Source organism: Aricia agestis, chromosome 17 (assembly GCF_905147365.1).
Source record: "Aricia agestis chromosome 17, ilAriAges1.1, whole genome shotgun sequence".
In the NCBI taxonomy this organism is placed as follows: domain Eukaryota; kingdom Metazoa; phylum Arthropoda; class Insecta; order Lepidoptera; family Lycaenidae; genus Aricia; species Aricia agestis.
The window spans coordinates 8,926,931-8,952,599 of NC_056422.1; the positions used below are offsets into that span (position 1 = coordinate 8,926,931).

At 35.6% G+C, this 25,669-nt stretch overlaps 1 protein-coding gene across 1 annotated transcript in view; it reads right to left on the minus strand.

Moving 5' to 3' along the window:
* Positions 1-25,669, minus strand: part of LOC121735593 (transcription factor hamlet-like) — a 138,064-nt gene that overhangs the window by 40,955 nt on the left and 71,440 nt on the right. The window contains exon 2 of the mRNA XM_042126452.1: positions 25,126-25,188. The gene's annotated coding sequence lies outside the window, so the exon portion shown is untranslated. The remainder of the gene's footprint in view (positions 1-25,125; positions 25,189-25,669) is intronic.

Sequence of the window (25,669 nt, forward strand, 5' to 3'; positions counted from 1 at the left end):
AAATTTAAGCGATGAATTCCATGCAAAAGAGCGGTATGAAATTATGCATAAATATTTTTTTTGGTAAAAGTGGGACGAAAAAAAATTGTCAAAACGAACCCTAATTTAAACTGCACAAATGTTTAATACGATAATAATATTTCTATGTAATCCTTAAGAAAAACTGATATTTTTAAATTATTTGTATTCAAAATTGCAAAACGTCGTTGAAAAAAATGCTAAGTTAAGTATCTTTATTTTCCACGATGATCCATAGAACTTTTATTTGTGTTTAAATGAGTTAAAATCATAACGCGGGCTTTGCAGTATTTTAAGAGTTCACTGTGAAAGTATTTTATAAATTATTCACAACGGATGCAAGAGCTGCCTACGTGGTGACCAACAGAATAAAGTGAAACTCTCCTGTTATAAAGAAAAAGTCAGGAACTGAAATTTTATTGCTGATTGATGATGATGAGGGTAAGTTACACTATAAACAGTTATATAGCCTTTATATTTTATTTATCATTAGATACGCATACGAATGCCCACAATTAAACAAACATAAATATCTTTTAATCTATTTAAATGTAACATAAATATATGCGGAGATATTGGATTTCTCTATCAGGCTATAACAGGCTAGGCTACAGGCTATTAATTAAGAAACTACCGGAAAAGCTAGATGAAGTATAACTTAAAAAGGAGATTTAATATCAGTTAGCCTGCCGCGCTTCGATACTGAAATAATTTAGTGTTTGTTTATTTTGTAAGTGGTAATGGTTTTAAATGTTGCTCTCGAATGATAGAATTGAAATTGTAAATGAATCTTGTGAATAAATCAGTAAAAAAGGTGAATACATATAAGATTGTTTATCTTGTAAAATAGTTACTTAACTATCTGAATTAACCGAAAGATCAACGCACAGGCGTAAAAAAAAATCTCGAATTTTATTTTCAATCTTCTTATGATGTAGGCTTCCACTTAGAAATGATAATTTAAAATGCCACCTCAAGGGAATTAAAAACGGGATCAAACATGAAACATCACATAATATCTCTTGCTGAAAAACTTCTGTCAAAAGCAAATGTTGCGCTAAATGTAAATTAAATTTAAAATTGACCATTACCAAACTTTTGATTAAGCGATAAACAAACTACAAAGGCACATTTTGGTATATAACAAAGAACTTTCACGTCCATAGAGATTCGACCGCGTGTTATTAATACTAGCCCGGGGCGATGGTCCTAATTATACAGCTTCTTCAGGTGTACGCATTACTTAGACTTATTGCTCGCCTCACATTCGCTCGTAGATTGTTATCTGGACTAAGAACTCATTTAGATATAATTGCCTTTTCATTTTCTGTTGTATAATCGTTGGACGTTTATAATTTTCATCATCAGTATCCATGCTGCTTAGTGCTTTGAGGGTAGCGGTGAAAAAGTGGGCAAATTTCGTAGGGACATAACATGTAAGTAAAAAATACTACTTCCTGACTAGATAAGAATACAAATTGACTAGATTATTCAATATTTCAGAAAAGTCCTATCGACATTTTGGGAAGTAGCCCGACGTAATGAAAATCCTATAGGTCAAGAGCCAAGGATGAAAATTGAATTTTTATGCAACTTTTAAAAATTTTAAAAGCCGTATACTGCATGTTTTACAAACTTTTTGATTACATAATATGATATTGAATGTACTGTAATTTCTTGTTGGAAATTTATGTTTCACGGTAATAAATATAAGTACACTTTTCATGCACTTATTTGACTTTATTAATTTATTAAGTTTTAATCTGAATTTCTTTGATTACGTTTAAATCTAGGCCCAGATTAAATTCGAGCTATAGTAAATAGCATCTTCAATCAGAAACAGACATCCATCCATCACAGATGTTTACGAAAATAGATCAACAATTAGAAATTGAGTTCGGGTATCATTAGCGGCGCGTGGCGTGCGCGTGCGCATAGATCAGCCACACGCAGAGATATAATAATATTAGAATCTGATAGTTTCGTTCTATCAATACTTTTGACTTAATAAATTACTGTACAACGTTATAGATGGACAGCAGAAATTATATTTAGTATTTTCACAAGAGGTAAATGAAAATTTAAATCTTAAAATTTAATTAACAAGCTAAAAAAACTTGTGAATAGAACCTAATTGAAAGTGTAGCCAGAAATTTCATAAAAAACTGTGCTAAGTTACGATAAACTTCACATGTAGCATCAAATATATTTTTTAAATTAGTAAACTATCAATTTTATTCATTAAATCTGAAGCAAAAGTAGACTTGAATTTGTATCCTAGTTTATGATCTCGTTAAACTTGCTGTTAATTATTATTATTGCTTGTTATTGCTCAAATACGTTGTTGACGGTACTTAACGCGCACAATTCATGATCTAAAATTATCCAATCACAATTGACACAGCGTAATCTCTGTTTTCAGCGACTCGGCCCACGCGAACTCGGCCCATCAATCTCGCAGTGGGCCATTCTTTACCACATGACATTCTAATGCCTAGCGTTTCGCAAGGGTTAACATTTGACCAGACCATTGTCTTAGCCGAGGTCATGTTTTTGATTGAGCTAGTCAATTTTGCCGCGCGAATTGAGTAATCAGTATCAGCAGTGTTAAGGATCGTTTTGTGTGTTTGTTTGTCTGACAAGTGAGAACTGTGAATAGAAAATTGTATGTTAATTTTTTACTTCAAAGTTGTGATAATTATTATGTTAGGGTAATTAGTATAAAAACTGAACAATGGAATAAAAAATCTATATACCTATATATAAAACTTAAAGGTGACTGACTGACATGGTTATCTATCAACGCACAGCCCAAACCATTGGACGGATCGGGCTGAAATTTTGCATGCAGGTGTTATGACGAAGGCATCCGCTAAGAAAGGATTTTGATGTTAAAATAAGGGATGAAAGTTAGTATATAATAATACTTCTTAACGCGAGCGAGGCCGCGGGCAAAAGTTCGTATTTCATAAAATTTCGACTGGAATAGTTAACATTACAATTATACATACACAAAAAAATTTACACATTTTTTGTGTATGTATAATTGTATTTTATACATACATTGTGCAAATAAACCTACTGACCAAATTTTTTTAGGGCTTAGGTATCATTAGGAGAATCTATTTAACCGAAAAATAGGGTGTTAATTTTTTACAAAAATATATTTTATCGTAGTAGAACGGTCACTTCGCGGCGGTGGGTAGAGCGCGTGACGCGGGGGGTGGCGCGGGAGGCCCAGCCGCGGCACGCGCCGGCGACGCGTAGTGTCCATTAATTGTGGTGTTTTTTAGGATAACTTTCGGATGCTATTTCTCAACATTTTAGTACTGAGTGATTATAAAAGATAAATACGTGTATTTTTATTTTTAACAAAGATCAATATATCGTAATTTGGCCGGAAGGTTTAATTGCACCCTGTATAAATTTATATCAATTGACTCAAAAGGATGAGGATGGAAGAGATTATAAAATAGCACTGCAACGATAATGAGTATGTTTAGCAAAACATCGTGTTTAACTAGAGAGTGACAGATTACGACATCAAAGAAAAAAGCGACGGAATTGTAGGAAAACATCGTAAAGTACAAATATGGAGGAGCAGAGCATTCTTGATTTCCCTACGGTGCTCAGCGAATTCACTTTCCATCAGGTGATTCACTGCAAAAAATACGCTGACATCCTACTAGACTCGTTAGGCAAATAATTTAATCTCCTCAGCTATTTGTGTGCAAGAAATCGAGTCCGTTTGTAACTTAGTTGCGACTTGCGAGTCTACAAGTCATTCAGTATGGGTGTTATTCACATCTACATAAAGGTGCGGTTTTTATATATTCCCTCTTAAAAGGCCGGCAACGCATCTGCAGCTCTTCTGATGCTGCGAGTGTCCATGGGCGACGGAAGTTGCTTTCCATCAGGTGACCCGTTTGCTCGTTTATTTCTTGGACACTCGCAGCATCAGAAAAGCTGCAGATGCGTTGCCGGCCTTTTAAGAGGGAATAGGGTAATAGGGGAGGGTAGGGATGGGAAGGGAAGGGAATAGGGGAGGATAGGGAAGTGAATTGGGCCTCCGGTAATTTTCTTCGCTTAAACCACAAAACTACAATTTTTAAATAAAATTCGTTAATGTGTTGTATGAACCTTCCATTTGGATTTCGTACTCCAAATAAAACAACTTTTAATAGTAAACATACGGCGTTTAATAACGATTTTGTACCACAAAACGTAATTTGGATTGATGGATTCACGTGTAGCTCAAAAGCGTTAAACACTTCCTCAAACATCAAAACATGTCAGTATGCAATAAATATTTAGTAAACAATGAAGTATCAGTGATGGTATCGATATGTAAATACAGTTTTGTAACGTGCTGCGAGCGATACATCATACGAATGTGCCGCCCACGCCCAACGCTTAATGCATAACTCGCCTGTAAGGCAAAGTGTACATTGCATTATTTGCAAGAATTCTTCGCAAGAGAATGGCAAAATATTTGTTTTGATAATGCAGTATTATAAAAAGGTGACCATCCAAAAGCCTGCCTTAAGAGAAAAACCCCTTAATCTAATAGAATCAAATGTGTTGAAGATGCTTTGTCACTAGTTTTTTATACGTGGGAGAGCCATGCTTCGGCACGAATGGGCCGGCTCAACCAGATAAATACCACGTTCTCACAGAAAACCAGCGTGAAACAGCGCTTGCACTGTGTTTCGCCGAGTGAGTGAGTTTACCGGAGGCCCAGTCCCCTAATCCCTACCATATTCCCTTCCCTACCCTCAACTATTCCCTTCCCTTCCCTACCCTCCCCTATTACCCTAATCCCTCTTAAAAGGCCGGCAACGCACTTGCAGCTCTTCTGATGCTGCGAGTGTCCATGGGCGACGGAAGTTGCTTTCCATCAGGTGACCCGTTTGTTCGTTTGCCCCCTTATTTCATAAAAAAAAAGTCTTTTACGATATATTGTCTGATAGGTTAGGAAAGTGTCTTTACAGGCAAGGACCAAAACACCGTAAAACTTAAACGTCTGCATACATATAGTTTATCTTTTTATTGGTGAGGGAGTATAACTGTCAAATAAAGTACGTATAGGAAAAACGAATGGAAATTTAACTGTTGACTGGATAAAGTTTGACCTCACCGAGCGATGTTTTTCTTGTCATAGGCTTAGAGTTAAGGCTACTAATTAAACTAAATGTGGGAAACCCTCGATAAGCATTTGAGCAATCAGCTGTTTCCTTTAGAAAGGATTGACAGGCAATTTAATCATTGGCTCACTATATCATCCGGGTTACGCTCGCTTTTTGTAAGTGCTACTGTATTTTGCAACATAATTTAGATTATTCCTTTTTTAGCATAATATATTTAATATTTATATAGTATAACGAGAATTCTATTAGATAAGCACAAAAAAGTTTTGCTTTTTTCACAGCTTCACAAAGGTGAAATAATATATTGAAGGAATATATAGAAAGTTATACGTGGGAGAGCCATGCTTCGGCACGAATGGGCCGGCTCAACCGGATAAATACCACGTTCTCACAGAAAACCGGCGTGAAACAGCGCTTGCGCTGTGTTTCGCCGAGTGAGTGAGTTTACCGGAGGCCCAATCCCCTACCCTATTCTCTTCCCTACCCTCCCCTATTCCCTTCCCTTCCCATCCCTACCCTCCCCTATTACCCTATTCCCTCTTAAAAGGCCGGCAACGCACTTGCAGCTCTCCTAATGCTACGAGTGTCCATGGGCGACGGAAGTTGCTTTCCATCAGGTGACCCGTTTGCTCCCTTATTTCATAAAAAAAAAAAAAAAATTCTAATGCCTGTTTTCACCAAAGGTCTCCTATAACGCTAAGTGTTCCCTAGCGATCTTTGCGGGTTAAATATCTCTTAGAACAAACACATTAAAAAAAAAAAAGTAATGTTTCGCAAAAGTTCTTACGCCCTATGTATGAGGAACGTGACACACAATCTTGAAGGATATGTACCCTTAATGGCCGCTAGGGAACCACTTAGCGTTAGGAGGCGGTTGGTGAAAACGGGCATAAGCTGTTCAATTTAACAGAGGTTAAAATGATAGTTTCATCAAAATACTTAAAGCCTATTTGTGGAAGCCGTCATAAGGAAAAAAAAGCGTATGGCAACAAGATTCTTGATCTGAGGGTTTAGCCTGTTAATGTATCAGTTAATTAATATTTTCTATAATTTTTACGTGGTAGAGCCATGCTTCGGCACGAATAGGCCGGCTCGACTTGAGAAATACTACGGGCTCACAGAAAACCGGCGTGAAACAGCGCTTGCGCTATGTGAGTGAGTTTACCGGAGGCCCAATTCCCTACCCTTCCCTATTCCTTCCTTACCTCCCCTACCCTGTAATCCTATTCCCTCTTAATAGGCCGGCAACGCATCTGCAGCTCTTCTGAAGTTGCGTGTGTCCATGAGCGACGGAATTTGCTTTCCATCAGGTGACCCGTTTGCTCGTTTGCCCTCTTATTTCATAAAAAAAATATGTAAAATCAAGTGTGAAAATGGACAGAAAATATTTTAAATTTTCTTGAAACTTGGTAGTGTAAGTTTAGTAGTAGTACTTGGTAAGCACCATATTATAATGAAAAGTATAAATCAACATTGTCTAATACCCCAGCTTGTGCGATTAATAATGAAATGGGATTCCTGGTGAATGACGAGGCTTTCGTTTATGGCGACGTACTTATTTGGGATTTCAATGCGCATGCGCCGCTCGGACGGGTTCTGGACGTAAATATCTATGGCCAGTATGCCATTATACTTGGAATATTACGTAAAAACTTAGAACTAGGATGACGTTCAGTGAGTCATCTCGGTTTTCGCCTTAATTAACCTGATGTGCAGTTTTGGTGCGCATGTGTCACGATGTGCTTTTTTATTTTTCCCTGAAGATTTATTTAGTTTCATAATATAAGGCTACAGGTATAAAGGCGTAATGACGTTTAAAAGCGCAGTTGAAACGTTGAATGAGCTTGAATACATGAGTTTAATTATCAAACATAGCCTGCATTTTAATTTTAACATCGACAACTTTATAATATATAGTTATCGCACCGTAAGTTATGTTAAAAAACTATTATAATATTTTAAATAACCATGATAATTATCATGTACCCCTAACAACAACCATAACAATCACTTAAAAACAATCTAACTCAAATTCTAAATCTAATACAAATTGACGGCGACAAACCTAATATTTACCTGATGAATTTAATCATTACTTAACTAGAACCACATGTAAGCACTTCATTTAACAACACATAGATGGTTAGTGTTAATATTCAACGACAGTGCGCCCGTGATGTATGCGAGCAGTGAGCACTAATGTCTTTACTTAACCGAATAAGTATCTTTAAATACGGATTAAGATGCATACATTAATAATATTTCAATAATTTTAGCAGGTTTCCATGATGTGTCACAACTCACAACCATACTAGCATTATTTATGCGATAGTGTGTCTGTTTGCCTGTATAACTGTTACAACTTACAAGTTTACACTCATATCGCCGAAGAGTTTTAAATTAATATGGGATTTGATATAGAGATACTCTGACCACCAGCTCTGTTAGATTGCGGAAAAGTGGAATATTTTGGGGCTGTCAATTAATGAATGTATCATCATTCTAATATTTTATAAAGCTTATCAAAATTGACCGCAGATTACAGTAGATTAAGGGCCTGTTTCACCACTTTCTGATAAAGTGCCTAATAGGCTATTCACAACTTTTTTGACAGATTCTCCATACTTGATCTGTCAAGTTAATTGGTGGAAAGCCTTATCAGGAAGTGCTGAAACAGGCCCTAAGAAATCTGTCGATAACGGAAATTTTTGATTCAGTTACTCAAATACAATTCTTTAAAATCATGTTAGTTATAAGCTTCTACCTATGAAAGTCTAACATATTCATTGTTGCGTTGATCCATTATATTATATTAACGTATCAACATTTCATGACTTGTCAAAACCAAATAGACAATTGTAAATTGGCATGAAATAAATACAGTTGTAACTTCATTGTGTTTCGCCATCAGGGATTGTGATGGGTTAAATCTGTACCTCAATTCTGCTATAGTTACCCAACATTAATACAGCTTATATCCAGTTCAGATCCTAGGAAATAAGAAAATAGTATTTTCATATAATGCGTAAAACTTATAACGATTGAGTGTTTGAAGTTTTCAATCAAAAAGCGCTTGTCGTTGCATTAACATTTCACGACAATTTTGTAGGTTTAGTCAACCTAGACGATATCGAAACCATATCGAAGCTGTACTAACGCTGAATTATAATAACAGAATTGAGGTACTCGGGTGTTGTGCATTGTCACGACGCGTCGAGTGTCGCTGAGAGCGCCGCGGTCCGCTTTGTGCAAACACTAGCCCTCGGGCGAGAAGGGTGAAGTTACTGTTATGTTATTATGATTACAATTCCAGTTGATTTCATCCTATTATTGAAGACTATTATATTATACATATAACTTACTAGAGTTTATTTTGAAATGTATTAGGGTAAATGACTAGTACATTGGACAGTATTAGTCATTGGACAGCCCATAAAAACACAATATTTATTAAGGTTGTTTTAAAAACTGCCAGTTTTTAAAGTAATAGAACGCCTGATTTTAAAGAAAAACAGGTAGTTTTTAAGCAACCTTAATAAATATAGTGTTTTTGTGCTCTGTCCAATGACTCGTACTGTCCAATAACTAGTCATGTTCACCCTACGTGCCAAATATAGGGTAGTAAAAATACTGTAAATTATGATTGTATATAAAAAGGTAACACTTTGGGTTGATTCAGACCGCAACGCGACGCGTAGATGCATTTCTGAATTTGTATGGATTTGACAGATTTCAATTGCGTCAGACGTCTTGCGAATCTGTCAAATCCGTACTAATTTAGAAATGCATCTACGCGTCGCATTGCGGTCTGAATCAACCCTAAGGGTAGATGCATTTCTGAATTTGTATGGATTTGACAGATTTTAAAGACGTCTCACTCAATTGAAATTTTTCAATTCAGTACAAATTTAGAAATGCATCGACGCGTCGCGTTGCGATCTGAATTGATCCTAAGGCTTGCGCTTATCTGATACACGTAAGTTTTAAGACGGATTATTACTATACAAAACACAGTCATGAAGAAAACACTATGAGCATATATTATCTTAGAATCATGAAAAATACCTTTGCTGACCTTTCATCGGGTAATTTATAAGTTTTTAATAGCTTTAATGAAAGCTACGCTACGAAGCTTCTTTGAAAGCTCTGAAAAAACTGCGGAACTTTTACGATGCGCGTGCGCAGCTCAGTCGAGCGGCGCCCGGGGCGCGCGGCTGTCGTGCTCGCTGTAAGCGGTCTCGTCATTACACCAGGACGGACAAACAGATAATTTAATATACAGTATTACATTTCTGAACAAAGATATTGATTTGTGTTTGAGGAGATTAAAATATTTTTCGTGCAATTTTGTATGAAATTAGGGCCAATTTTGGTTGTTTAGGTTCAAGATAATATTATGTTAGTAACTCAATCCTCACTTCTATATTATTTCTTGTGTCTCTATGTGGCAGTAGAAATAACAACCTGCTAAAACCACTGATCTGATTCCCGGAAAAACATATAAGACGGTATTTAACTCGTAAATAAGCAGTAACCGCGTAACAGTGGAATTTTGGCGTAACGAAATTACGATCTATATATTCTATTAAATATATTATTATTAATAATCAGAAAACGCCGGCAACTCCGTTGCGCCAAAATGCGTTTATCGCGCGGGAACCGTACATTTTTCCGGGATGAAAAGTATCTTATGTCCTTTCCCGGGACTCTAAGTATCTTCATACCAAATTTCAGAAAAATCGGTTTAGCGGTTTAGGAGTGACGAGGTAACAGACAAACAGCCCGACAGTCATACCGACACACTTTCGAATTTATGATATTAGTATATTAAAATATGGATGGAGTTAAGTTAAATGCAATGGAAGGAGGTACAAACTAATATTATAAATGCGAAAGTGTGTCTGTCTGTTACCTCCTCACGCTCAAACCACTGAACCAATTTTGCTGAAATTTGGCACAGAGATACTTTAAGCCCCGGGAAAGAACATAGAATACTTTTTATCCCAGAAAAATGTACGGTTCCCGGACGATAAACAAATTTTAGCGCAATGGAGTTGCGGGCCTCATCTACTATAAAATACTATCTTACCTAAAATTCTGTTACAATTTCTGTTCTAAAGCTATTTCGTTTGAAGCTATCCGGCTTTTTACCGTTGACTGTCAAAATGATTACACGTCATTAATTCCGGGTGATGGATAATCGCCGGTCGGGGCTATTAGACAATTGATATGGAAATCGTTGCGATAAAAAATGTTAATGCCTCCTCAATAAATCACTTGGGCTTTTAGCACGAGTTTATTTTACATATTGTAGGTATGTTTTTAAATGTTTTCATTTTTAACCTAAACTTTAAAAATTGCTACACTTCATAATGTTTGGTAAACGATAATTTCGCCCTTTCCTTATAAATTCAGCAATATCTATAACTTCTTAAATAATTGACAAATCAAATGTGTAAATCTGCTTAAATATTATGATAATAATATTGATATTATTAAGAGACAATATCTTATATCTATAAACGAGCAATTCTTGTATATATATATATATATATATAATATAATTGGAATCTCGGAATCGGCTCCAACGATTTTCATGAAATTTAGTATATATGGGGAGTTTCGGGGCGATAAATCGATCTAGCTAGGAATCATTTTTAGAAAATGTCATTTTATTCCTGTTTTATCGAATACCGAGCAAAGCTCGGTCAAATGGTTAGTTTTTAACTATGCATCAAAAAGTCTCCGCTACTGCTATGCAATTTTGCTAATTTTATCAAAGCCAATTTTCACGTAAGCACCAGCTCCGAAGAAGACCACCAGATACAAAAATAAAACGCCAAACATTTCTCTATCCATCTTTAAAATTACCATATTTTCCGAAGACATGCCAATAATAAGGATCAATTAAACACACTTTCTTAGACTTAATATATAACCATCGGCGCGTAACAGAGAAACCTCAAATGAGCGGGTATTACGGCCCAGAGCCTGATACATATAATCAGAGGCGATGCCCGAGAAAATGCGAGATTTCCACCGTAGGCTGTAATTTGATAAGGGGAATCATCGAAAACGACAGTTTCCGTTAAGTGGAACTCGTTGAGAAAACTCGAAGGAAAGTAGCCCGATACGTCATGTTCACGTCGAATGGGATAAACGGATCATGTGAATAAATATACATAGGATAAATGACTAATACATTGGACATTACTAGTCATTGGACAGATCATAAAAACACAACACAATATTTATTAAGGTTGCTTAAAAATCTGCCTATTTTTAAAGTAAAAGAACGCCTGATTTTTAAGAAAAACAGGTAGTTTTTAAAGCAACCTTATTAAATATTGTATTTTTGTGCTCAGTCCAATAACTAGTACTGTCCAATCACTAGTCATGTTCACCCTATTGGTAAATTAGTTAAGGATTAGGCGTCTTATTTGCTAACTGCTTAGATGGAAATAGTTTGGCAGAAAAACATTTCTATATTACATTTTTAAATGGATGAGTTTGCGTTTGGCTGAGGGTCCTAAAGTGCAGAGTTTTATATTAGGGTAGTACTGTCCAATCACATAACTAGTGATTGGACAGTACTAGCCATTGGACAGAGCACAAAAACACTATAATTATTAGGGTTGCTTTAAAAACTACCTGATTTTCTTAAAAATCAGGCGCTACAGGCAGTTTTAAAACAAACTTAATAAATATTGTGTTTTTATGCTCTGTCCAATGACTAGTTATACTGTCCAATGTACTAGTCATTTACCCTATTGATAATATTTAAGTTTTATGTAAACTCCGTGCGCGTTGATGTCTTTTGAGTTATTCAAATACTTTGATTCAAAGCGCGAGGGTTGTCACACGCATAATTATTATTTTGACATTCAATAGGAAGTTTTGGGAGTTTTTTCGTGGTTTTAATTATGTAAAAATATATTTTTTGCTAATTTCATACTGCAATTAATATTAAGAAATAAAAAAATGTCATAATAATATATAACAATAATTACTATTTGAAACACTTAAATTTTAACTGTGTATATGGTACAACTAGTAACAACATCTTGTTTTATATTACCAACGATCTTTATGTAATTTTGGCACGTATAATGTCAGACTTAACGGGCTCTACAAACGTCCAACGTGTGTTCTCACGGGTTTCCGAGAAGGCTCTACATTCGCACCATAAAACGTGGACGATTACAGCCAAAAACACGTTAACTATTTCACTTTCACGTGAATTATGGTTTTACAGAACGCTTTTAGTATATGAACCGTTTTTGTGAAAGCAAAAAGTGTTGACCTGTATCCATACTTCCATACTTCCATACTAATATTATATATGCGAAAGTGCTTCTGTCTGTCTGTTACCTCTTCACGCCCAAACCGTTGAACCGATTTTGCTGAAATTTGGCAAGAAGATGCTTTGACTCTCGGGAAAGGACATAGGATACATTTTATCCCGGAAAAATTTGCAGTTCCCGCGCGATAAACGAGTTTTGGCGCAACGGAGTTGCGGGCTTCATCTAGTTTCTGATAAAGCGTATTTTTGAAGGCAAATTTAAAAAAAATTTAAAGTCACTGCAGTGCCGGATTTTAGATAAGTTTAGGCCACTTTATTTTCGCCGCCCCATAACCGAAATCTGCCGCGATCCTAAGACGCTGCCACCCTAGGTCGCGGCCTATACGGCCTGTTTATAAATCCAGGACTAAGCCATCGTGAATGCTAGTTTAGATTGGAAGCTACACTGTCATATTACTTATAGCTATTGATGCTACTGCCAATGTTAACAGACCCAACGCCAATTCCAATAATAAATATAAATCTATTTAGTATAATGGATGAGAGACAAATCGTTAGAGCTACTTAAAACTAAATACAAATGGTGCAAGTGTTGCCTGAACTAGGATATTCTGTGTTTCAGGCGAAAACTAGGGCTAAAACAATAATTATTAGGATACAAACGATAGCTATGCCTTAAAGTTAAAAATTAACTTAACCAATGGTGCGATTGAATCTGTATTGTAAATTTTCTAAATTTTGCGTTATGTATATAATATCGTCGTATACAGTATAATACTTCATGAATCCTTGAAAATTTATTTATTGGAACATTTTAAATCAAAATTGTATTGGACGTAACTGCTTTACAAAACAAACCCAATTGAAATTCTCAATAACTGACAGATAAAGAAGATAATGGTGCCAATTATGTCACTTTACAACATCGAGCCGATTTTTACAAAATCGTAATACTTTAGATGGCCCAAATTTGTGAATTGAATTAGTTTATTTTGTAACTGCGACGCAACGCGGTCACGTACTGACCGATTGTTCAACGCAAGAGAAGTCACGCGGAAAATAATAGCTTTTTGACAAATAAACAAACATTGACCAAGAAGTCGTGGGCCTCATTTTCCTGGACCACGTTATATCGCAGAGTTTAGATGAGACAATCTTGTATACTTGTACATAGACGTAAAGCTTCTCTTACAAGGATAGAAAATAGCATATAAAGTTATCAATTGACTAACTGTATAATGTAGTCGCAAAATTTGTAAATTTTGGGCTTCATTATAACTTATTTATTTAATTGAGTTATGGATACCGAACAGACCATACATTGCGTTTTTTTAACATCTTGTTAAAAAACGCAATAATAGTAATTTGTACCGATGCATGTACCTCAACAGGTGATACAGCATTCAGGATCATACCTCTACAAATACAATATATAAATCGGCCAAGTGCGAGTCGAACTCGCTCATGAATGGTTCCGTACTGTTATAGAGAGAAAGTAGGAAAAAATTGTGTTTTTTGTATGAGAGCGTCCCTTATATATTAATTTTATTATTTATTATTAAAGTACAAATTATAAAAGTAAAAAATTTCAAGAGCCTAGCTGTTACCATTATTGATTACATATATGTAATTGATTGTACCGTTGGTTCTTGGTGGAAATGCATGTTGAACACTAATGAAACAATATTTGCGTGCACTTTTATATTGATTACGAGCAAAAAAGGCCAAAAAAATCACGTTTGTTGTATGGGAGCCCCCCTTCCTACATCGAAGTCTCAGCAATAGAGTCCCGTTGTTACCCTTTGGGTACGGAACCCTAAAAATTAATAACTTAATAAATTAATTATAATATCATAAATGTTATCTTACAATTTTATGTCCAACTCCTACATGCCATACTGTAGCGAAAACAATATTTTTATGACATACATGTATATTTTACTCACGTTAATAAAGCATATTAACGCCAAGGTCTTAGGTTCCATCGTTTATTTTTCTTAAAATTTGATCTATTCGTCTACCTATTTGCGCGTCATTGCACACAGTCGTGGTTCGTGGACATAGTCATAAGGAGGCCATCGTCAGTGTTACCAGGATGATGAAATTTGACAAAAGCAATTAAAATTTGAAAGTGTTCCTTTACAGTCTCATAAAAATTATTGCAGCGGACGATTTATATTATAATTAATGGCATTTTTACAGTCAGATATCACTTCGTATACTTGGTGACAAAAGTATACCAGTGAAACTGATTTCATAATAATTCCTCCCAAGGAAGGGCCAACTTAAGCTGGAACTTCTGTTGCCGTACGATCATTATAGTTATCATTATGGATTTCTCAGCAGAAATAAAGCTATTAAATTATATAGTCACTTAAAAGTTTATACCATGATCGGTAAGTGAAAACGTGCAGTAAAACCTTTTAAAAGCAGCAGCAAAAGTATCAAAATTTTTAAGAAGCCAATCAAGAAATTTCGGGCCATTCATTATTTTGGTCTTAATTAACAGAAATAATTGATGACCAGATAATTCAACTAATTACTTTTGACAAAAATAAGATGAAGCGGAATGGGCACATTTTGACCCTCTAGATGTAGAGGTGAATTTCACAAAATTAGTTGTCCATATTAATATTATAGAACAAAAATTGTGTCTGTCTGTTACCTCTTCACGCTTAAATTGCTGAGCTGGTTTATATGAGATTTGATATGTAGTCTCTGAAAGACAATATTCCCAAAGCTATTAGAAATTCTCCAACGAATTTGCGGGCAAAATCTACTTCATACTAAGAAACAACGTCATGGCACATACGTGTTTATAAGGAATATTCATATGACAATGACTAAGCGATGTAAAAACTTGCTTTTACACTTTATAAAGTATGAACTCTTATTACAGTTTGGAGAAACAGTGAATCATATCGCAAGCAAAGGGCGGGTGGCGTCACCAGCCGAGGAAGCGAAAGCGAATCAATCGCCTTCCGTGACCAAGGCTATTGTTGAAAGCGTGAGCAGGACGCCACGGTAAAAGTTGCCCAACCAAAGGATGGTATTGCTACTTAACTCGATTAGGTGAGTAGCTCAGTAGCCTAGTTAGCTTAGTAGTTAACGTCATAGGTAAAACAAAGTTTTGAGTAATTAAATGTACTTATATCGGTTTTTTGGTTTGGGGTTAATTCAGACCGCCACACGACGAAACGAGGCGAGGCACGGCGCGGCATAAATTTGTTAGGATTTAACAGATTTCAATTGCGCGAGGCAACATGCCAATCTGTCAAAGTACAAAGGGGTATGAAGATTTTGGCCGACCTACTTTCGCTAAATGTGTTTTTTCGCGTTCACAAATATTTTTTTCAAAAATGGATAGCTAACATCAATACAAACAAAAAATAGTCTTAGACAAAACCACATAAAGAGTCACATTTCGAAGATATGAGCTGCCAAAGTTTTACCAATTTAAGATATTGCAACTTTGGCAGCTCAAATCTTCGAAATGTGACACCTTACGCGGTTTTGTCCAAGATTATTTTTTGTTTGTATTGATGTTAGCTATCCATTTTTGAAAAAAATATTCGTGAACGCGAAAAAACACATTTAGCGGAGAGTAGGTCGGCCAGGCTCCATACAAAAATCTTCATACCTCTTTAGAAATGCATCTACGCGTCGCGTTGCGGTCTTACGGCCGTTCCCAATATTTGATCTATCTCTGGTTTTGCCCTACTAGAGATAGGAATAACTCACATTAAACATTAGAGACATATATTTTATGTCAATTATGAGCTACTCCTATCTCTAGTAGGGCAAAACCAGAGATAGATCAAATATTGGGAACGGCCGTTAATCAACCAACTTTAATTGCGTGTGACATCTTGTGAATCTGTCAAAGCCATACAAATTTGGAAATGCATCCTCGCATCGCGTTGCGGTCTGAATTGACCCTTAATAGTGTGAAAATAATAAATGAGGATAAAATTTGTTTAAACAACGGGAAAGTTAATCCACTCTCACTTTTTTGCTAATCATTTGAAGCGAAGACAAAGGTAATAAAATTATTACGAATGAAACAATTTTCTTTGCGTTGATTCCTTAAGTGGTTGTAAAAAGAATACTTACTGCCGCACGAAGTTTTTCTTTGAATCAGATAATGAGGAGAAAAATTGTTCTTGTTTTCCAAGGAAAAATGATTGTCTAATGAAAAACTACACAGATCAGGGTAGGTTTTCATGTAGGGAACAAGTGAAATTTGTTTTACGGCTACCTACCTATAAAACTTTGTGCATCTTATTAAGGTTAAGAATTAGTGCGTTAACAGTGTATCTCATAGTCATAGATTTGTGCCTTTTATCTCTTATTATTCAACTTCCCGCATATTTTGTACTAACATCATCCAGTATGTCCCACAACCTGAGCACTTTTGTACACTTTACGGAAAAACTATCACCCCTATTGATTTGTGCTTCAACATAGTAATTTTTATTTATACGTAGATGTGCTATCATCGGTCAGTGAAGGTTTGGTTACTATTAAAATATTTAAAAACTGCCTTAAATATTATCACCACGCAGAAAAACGTCGCGAGCCCTCAAAGCTCGGATTTTAGCTAGTTATGTTTATAAAACCACGTTAAAGTATCAAAGTTACAAAGTAACAACTGAACTATATATCGACCTTATGCAAGAGAACATCCTCTGACCTTTATATCCATTTCTACTAGCAATGAGTAATCCCCGTGTCGTGTGCTGACGTGACATGTCGAGACGCGTGCCGGCTCGCACATTACCCGGTCACGATTCCAAAGCGTGGCTAAGAAATTGTCCGCATTTATAGTAGCAGTTTTCAATCGTTTTAAATAAAATTGGTATACAGCAATCTAGCTAATGCACTCGATACGAGTAAGAGCTTACGAAAGTGTAGAAAAGTTTGTTGAATTTACAAATTGGTGAATGTGAAAAGGTGACATAGGTAAATGTCTGATGATTCTTTTGAATTGACGCATAAGGAAAAAGACATATCTTTACATGCGCGAAGAATATCGATTGACATTTATAAATCAAGTAAAAAGAAGAAAGAGAAGAGACATCTTTTATCGGAATACTTATAAGATGCTCGATTATTCATAGAGTGTGACAACAATGACGTCACGTCTGTCTCTTCCTTATGAAGCCGCATACGTGCATATATTATTGAAATCTCAAAGGGCTAACCCGGCTTATATTAATTACGCATCACGCGATAACCCCTCGGCGTGACGGCGGCCATGCTGGCGCGCGCGGGAGCTCACGAGCGGTAATTGATGGCAGGCGCGCGTGCGCAGCGCCGTTATAACTGCTGATTCGTCCCGCCACCGCGGCTCGACTCGCTCACCTGCTTTTCTATTCAATATTTACGAACTACCGTTCATGTTTTCAGTAGTTTAGATCCTATGATTTCAGATGTGTTTTGTATATTACATGTGTTTTCACATTATTTTGCGGATTGCCATCCATATAATATTTTATTAGTTTATTTAAAAAGCCTAACTAAACTGATTCCTCTGCAGCCCACTCGCCTTGCTTGTTTGTTGTGATTCCTGCAAGTCATTGATGCTTTCATCAATTCAGTAGTTATGATAATATCCTCTAATGACTAATCAATTATTATTAATAATATTTATTATTTTATTATGTACCTTAATTGAACATTGAGCGAACGTTTGCTGTAAATCCTAATCGTTAAAGTTTAACTGTCAATTGTTATTTTTATTGATTATCTTATTTTACCTTCATAGTACAAAGTAAATTAAGTTAACACAGTCACTATCAGAGGACATCATAAAAATTAACTCAATGAAAATATAATTTATTAGCTTATTTAGTTAGTTTACCATCATATAACATAATTAAGTACGGTAAATATAAAGTCCGTTACTTATTTTAAAGTAATAACTAGAAAAGAGAACACTACCGTGTACGACTTCAAATCTTAAAAATCTTTAATAATACATTTAAGACCTAAGAATAGCATTTTGTTCCAAATGGAACTATTAATGTAACAAAAAAAGTTGGAACAAAACTTCATGTAGTTTATGTAAGTAGTGTACACTACAGTGATAATAATATGTAGATACATACAGTTTTTTAAACACTATTTTAACCTGGTAACTGACATGAAATTCTTCCGATGTTGCGAGTTTCCATGGGCGTCGGTAGTAATTGCTTTCCATCAGGTGACCCGTTTATCCTTTTGGCCCCAAAGTTTAGAAACTACTTCATTTAATAAAAATATTTATCCAATTTGTCTCTAGGATTGGAGAATATATATTTATCCAACTTGTCTCTAGGATTAACATATTTATTTCATTTTAATTTGCCTTATTTTATTTTTATTTCATATACATTAGTTACCTCAGCTGAAAAATCAAACGCCGTGACCCTAGCTTAGAGACACTTAGCTTTAGTGATGTGTAACAGCAAATCTCGGTAATTTCGGCTTTCGCGTAAATAGCGGTAAAAGTGTTGTGCCATTTCGATAAATTGTGTACAAATCGATAAAAAAGTTGATGTTTTTTGTAAGCACTTTACGCGTGAGTGCTTCACCATCTGAACCATTTCGAGCTGCGCTCCGTTTTATCTAATTTGCTCACTTTTTGTGTCTCAGTAATGCACAGAAGAAATGAATCGTCTATTATTCGATTATTTCATTATAGTAACAGTGATTTTATCTGTCCAAGAATTTGTTTGCTCAAGATATAAGTATCTTTTACTTGGGAAGAATCTGCTTGCCGTATTCTTCGAGGATTTATTCTTTTCGTTAATACTTAAAATTAAATGTGTAATCAAGACTTAGAACTAACAAGAATACGTGTTAATAAATCATAGGATAAACGATAAAATAATAGGAAAAATCGATAACCTCATAATAATATTGTACGTATCTGGGGGCATGGAAGTGCCCCCGCCAAGATGAGTTGTGTTTTTTATCGTTTAGCATATTATTGACATAGTATGTCAATAATATGCTAAACGATAAAAAATAAGAAAGGGTTCGCTAGTTTCTTTTATTGTTATAATTTTAATCAAACAAATACAACACATAACTAATACAGCACATAAAATATAAAATAAAACTTGTTGAAATAACATAGTTGTAAGTGCTTTAATTTGTCAAAGTTCAATGATATTTTATAAACGCCGTTACACAGTTCGCCTGCAATTTTAATAAACTATTCCTTCAGAATAGTTTTCCAAGGACCCTTATTCGGACGGAATAAGGATCAATGTAAGAGTAACGGCGAGGTGAAATAAATTCGACCGGCCTATAGTAGCCACTTCGTAGGAACTGCGAATCGTAAATATCATGCGCTCTTTACGTGGACGTCCGCTATATAATTGAAAATACATCTGCCATTTATTCGATCCCGGAAAAGTGCTTCGATATTGTCATAAAATTTGTGCGAGGAATTCAATAGTAAACTATAGCCTGTCAAGAAAGTCATGACAGGCGGGAAAATTTTCTAAACATGATCACGCTTAAAAGGTGTATTTTTTTCTTTGTATTTTCACAGAGAACGCTTATTATATTTTAAATATTCTCACCTCGCACATTTTTATCTCGAATTAATAAAGTTCTCATATTTTTTATTTCATTTCAAAATTTTCCCGCCTGTCATGACTTTCCTGACAGACTATAGACGACCTGTTGAACTTCGTATCACTTTCCTCCTAATATAAACCTTCCTGAGACTTCCAAAAATATTTCAAGACCAAAATTTGCCAAATCTGTTCAGCTGTTTTTAGCGAGACTAACATAATTCATTTTTCTTTCATCATATCTTTCAAATATAGATTTAGTATTTGGGATGGTGTTTAGCCTCTCGCGTGTCAAAGACAGTGGCTTTACAAACGCAGAAAATATTTTGAAATGCCCAAGCAAGAGTAATCTCTTTTCTTTTAATTTCATAACCTAGTAAACATCATGTACGTAGTAGTAGTAGAATAATATGAACAACATATTATTTGTCTGTCTGTCTGTTACCTCTTCACGCCCAAACCGCTTAAACGATTGTGCTGAAATTTGGTATGGAGATACTTTGAGCCCCGAGATGCGACATAGTATATTTTTTTTCTCGGAAAAATATATGGTTCTCGCACGATAAACGAATGTTGGTGAAACGGAGTTGCGGGCTATATTTTTTTTATTATTTAATATAGCTTTAAGCCAGATTCGTGGAAGTATAATGTAGCTGACTTTGCTCAAAATGTTCTAGAAGTGCCTATAAAGACAAGGAGGAAGTTACACGATGAGTTCATTTCAAGCAACTACGTATGTTTTAATGTGCTAATGTTTAGTCAATAAAATGCTTTCAACTCGAGTTTCTCGGTATCTCTAGATACTTAACTGCTAATACGAGTTTAAGTGGTGGCATAAAATATAGCTTTTCATAAAACCTTACAATTTACCGTGTAAATTGAGTATTTAATAACATAATTAAGTACGATTGAGAGAATCAAAGTTTTATGGTATAGCTTAATCAAAAGTGCTGAATCTAGAACTAGTGTTACTGGTATTACTAAAATCGAAATCTGCTCTATTAAACGAGTTCTAGTAATCCTAAGGTACTCCTGTGTCGTTAGTTTAGCATATTATTGCCTTCTTTTATCAGTACATTTGCATACTCATATATTTTACCGTACTCGACGACTTTTGACGCCTCCGATGACTTTATATGGGGTCCCAAAGGTTTATTTCGGTGTTACCGATAAAAGCTATATTTTAATTGATCCGACGATAAAATATATACCATATTTATTGCGTAGAATTATATTATATTTAATCTTAATATAAATCTTGTTTGAATTTATTATAATATATAATATACTTGATTTCAAAATTATAAATCTAATTCTTATAGTAATGTTTGTTGATTGTTAGTACAATACAGGGAAATTCCTATTGCACATGTGTTATCTTGCAAAGGGTAGACTTTAGAGGAAGAATTGTCTTAACAAAGTGGCTAAAAATATATTAAGGCAGTGCGTAATGTGTGTACAGAATAGGGACATTTCAAAAGGATTTCATAATACATGGTTAGATAAGTCGTATGCAAAGCATGCATTTAATTTGTAATTTATGTGTAACTAGGAGAGTTTTGCACGACTTTATCAAGGCTTCAGCGGCTTAAGTGGTTTTAGGACATGTTGTGACATGTCTTGACGAACGAAATTATTAGCGAAACGCTACTCGTAATGGCACATGCAAAACTAACGAACTTATAAATCTAAAGGGGGTGACAGACACGCGAGTAAGTACGCGGACTTATGGCTCGACGACCTTATTCGCCTGTGTGTCACCTAAAGTTCGCGTACTTAAAGATTGCCGCGTAAGTTCGCAGTCTTGGAATTTCACTCGTAGCTCGTACGTCTGGCAGAACTGCGAGTCGCGAGTCGCGAGCCGTCAGGCAGTGTTGCCAACACGACTGATACAAAATTTGCTAAACTACTGTTAAAATTTACTGTAATTAATGCTAAAAATTATGCTAACATTTTTCAGTCAAAGAAAACGTTTTTTAATTTTAAATCTTTAATAATCAACAAAATCTCAATTTATTTTATGTTATTTTATGTTTTATTAGTGTTCATCGATAGCTGCTGCTGCTGATGCTGCTGATGTACCTACATGTAGACGTAGAAAATTCATTGTCCAAACTATAAATTCTCCTTGGTACCATAAAGTTAATATACCTAGCGGATTTGGTTTTCATCTGTGTGAAAAATATGTACGTACGTATACACTTAAACTTTTCGATTTAGTTTTTTCTTATTAGTTTTTGAAACGTAAGATGATATTATTCCTAAATAACACAAAGCTTCTTCCGTCGACGACATGGTAACCCAGTGTACTCGTGCGTCACCGACGCGAGCCGAGTAAGTTCGCGGACTTAAAACCCGCGTACTTAAAGTTCGTACGTCTATCACCGACGCGAGCTGAGTAAGTTCGCGAACTTAAAACCCGCGTACTTTAAGATCGTACGTCTGTCAGGCACTTCACGATATAGGGCAAACCAGATGAGTGCTGGTAGGTACTCAAGACCGCATAAAATCCTTAAATTGATATTCTTTGCCAATAATATTAGACCAGCTACATTCAACCTGCGGCCTGCCAAAATTAGTCAGTGGCCCGCTTAATCGATCATTTAAAACAACGCTATTTTTTACGCCGTAATTTTGGTTGCGGCCCGCGACACCAAGACCAAAACACTGGTTCTGCCAGTAGTATTGTATAGAAACCACAGTGGATCGATGAAAGCTGTTTGTCTGATAGTCGCGTGCCCGACCCTCGGCGAGAAAAGTGAAACTATTATTTTGTTAGCGAGTGTACTTTATATAGCTTTGATCTTGTTTGGATCCTATTAACTATCCATACTAATATTAGATTTGGTTATTTGGTTCGATTCCCGCGTTGGAAACTTGTTATTTCCAAGTTTGGTTAGGACCTGATTGTCTGACAAGTATGATGATCCATGCGTCGGAGGGGCATGTAAAAAGTCGGTCCAGCGCCTGACCTCTCGCCGGTCGTGTCGGTCTTCCGTCCCACTGGGTTATGAGAGTAAAGGAATAGAGAGTGCTCTTGTGTACTGCGCACACACTTGGGCACTATAAAATTACCCCTGCGTAGCTGGCCTGGTGTCAATGAAACTGGCCACCGTCACCGAAACCGGTGTGGGAGCTATACTAATATTATGAAATATCCAAAAGTGTGTCTGTATGTCTTAACTCTTCTCGTAAAGTCCACCGAACTGATGCTGCTGTTTGGTATGGATATACTTGGAGTCCCGGGAGAGGACATAGGAAACTTTTTATCCCGAAAAAATGTACGGTTCCCGCATGAGTTGCGGGTGTCTTCTAGTAGAAAATAATTCACTTTTGAAAACCGAGACAAGTCAACTTAAAAGTTGCACTTTTTCGAAATCATCAAACAAACCGACTAGAGAAACTGACACAAAAAATTCGCTTAACTTTTACTTATCACCAAACGAAGCATATTAAAACTAGCATCAAACACTTAAATGTCTTAATTGCATCTTAAATCCTCCTGTCCATAAAACGGCCAATTAACATTAGAAATTTCTCAAACTGGAGCATCGGCTACTTTTTGCTTCTAGGAAATGTAGTGCAGATACTCCGTAGTACAATTTTGGTTCTCTTCCTTTTCGGTCGGCGTCGTGTGGTGAGAACGGCGTATAAATTATACAAATCTGCATAAACTTACGGCGCATAGCGGGCATAGCTAGATGGTTATTTACTACATATTTAATCACAGAAGTGATATAATTGATGCCTAAGTACGTTTAAATAACTCAGATTTTAGACGTTTGTAGAGCTTGATGCTTTCCAGGTAACGTAAACATTTTTTGTTGCAGTGCATTTTTTTTTATTTTAAAACATTTCGGCTTCTACAATTCAACTGTTTAAACTGAAACCCTTTTTCATCGTCAAAAATTTATATATATATAGGATAATCAGACGCAACTATTAAAAATTTAACAGTAATCTTTCCATTTTAACATATTCAATTCGTTTTGCATTGTAAATCCTTTGTGTAAGTTGTGGGTAGTTGTATTTAGTAGCTAATCGCTGCCCCGGGTCAGGGCGTGTAGGAGCGGACCACCTTAATGCTTATTATATACCATAAGCCGCCATGCCTCTAATCCATTTTATCTCGACCGTACAACTTTGTAATTATTTCGAGTCGATTTACTCGAACAAGAAGTCTATTTCAACGGATATTACCGAAGAAACTCCATTTTATAATGAATTTACTGAGAAACATTGATATAATACTAATAAGATTATGTAAGTTTATTTTTATTTGTGCATATTTCCCACAGAAAAAATAATACTGTTTAATGTACTGTCAAAGAAGTTGTTTTTAGGCAGTTGGGGAACCTAAGTAATTTGGTCGGATTGTATCAATTTCAGACGACGGATGACAGACATCTAATATTGACGTCTCATCATCTGCTTATGAATCGATTTCTTTATGATACTTTTTGTAGCTGTGAATGTGATGGCTTATTACAACTTGATTTGTACGCAATATTTTTTTTGTTTTAACTCTCAGTTAAATGGTTTTCAATTCCTGCTGTGACGGAGTACTCCGGATCTTTTATAAATAAATCTTGTTATCTAATATTACTTTTACTTGTTATCTGCTACGACCGAGGGTTCGCAAGTGTTAAGTAACAGCTTTAGTACCCTATACATAACAATTACTGAGTAACTACTGTCAAAGCTTATTCTATAAATTATACTTTTTCATGTACAATGTAGGCTTACGATGATATCTTATGGGCTTAACATGAAATAGAGTCAATCAAAGTTGATTTTGCTGACAGTAGTTTTAAGCTTTTCGAAATGTTCTGACGGATTTTTTTTATATCTTAGACGTCTTGTTGATTGTTTAATGATCAAATGTTGGTCAAACCTTAGAAACCAGGCTTTAGTTATCTTCATTTTCATTTGGTCTAAAATTTTAAAATTATTAACACAACCAAGAACGGATTTTCCGCCTTTTTGATGTAGTTATCGGATAGATAACAGTCTGTTATTAAACTATTAAGCTAAAACTCTAAATTAAGTTTAAACTCTATATTAAGGTTAAACTCTATATTTAGCTTACCTATTATCGGCGGGCCGTGATGGGGTAGCAGCTCATCGGCGGTAGACAGCTTGGCGGTGTACTCTGAAACAATAGAACATCACATTATAGCTTAATGGCTTGATAAACCACTGTTATCGATGATAACAGTACTTTACTTAATCAATATAATCTTATTTTATAGAGCTACTGAAACTATTGTGTATTTTATTCTCTAACGGCTACACTCGGAAATATTTAATGATGATTAAACTTCTATTTAATGAAGATTTTGATAGATTATGAAATGTGTGTGTGTGTGTGTGTGTATATTATAATTAAATGAAAATAAGTCAAAATTTTCATTTGATTATAATATTCGTCTTGGATTTTTTAAAATGAAATAAGAGGGCAAACGAGCAAACGGGTCACCTGATGGAAAGCAACTTCCGTCGCCCATGGACACTCGTAGCATTAGGAGAGCTGCAAGTGCGTTGCCGGCCTTTTAAGAGGGAATAGGGTAATAGGGGAGGGTAGGGATGGGAAGGGAAGGGAATAGGGGAGGGTAGGGAAGAGAATAGGGTAG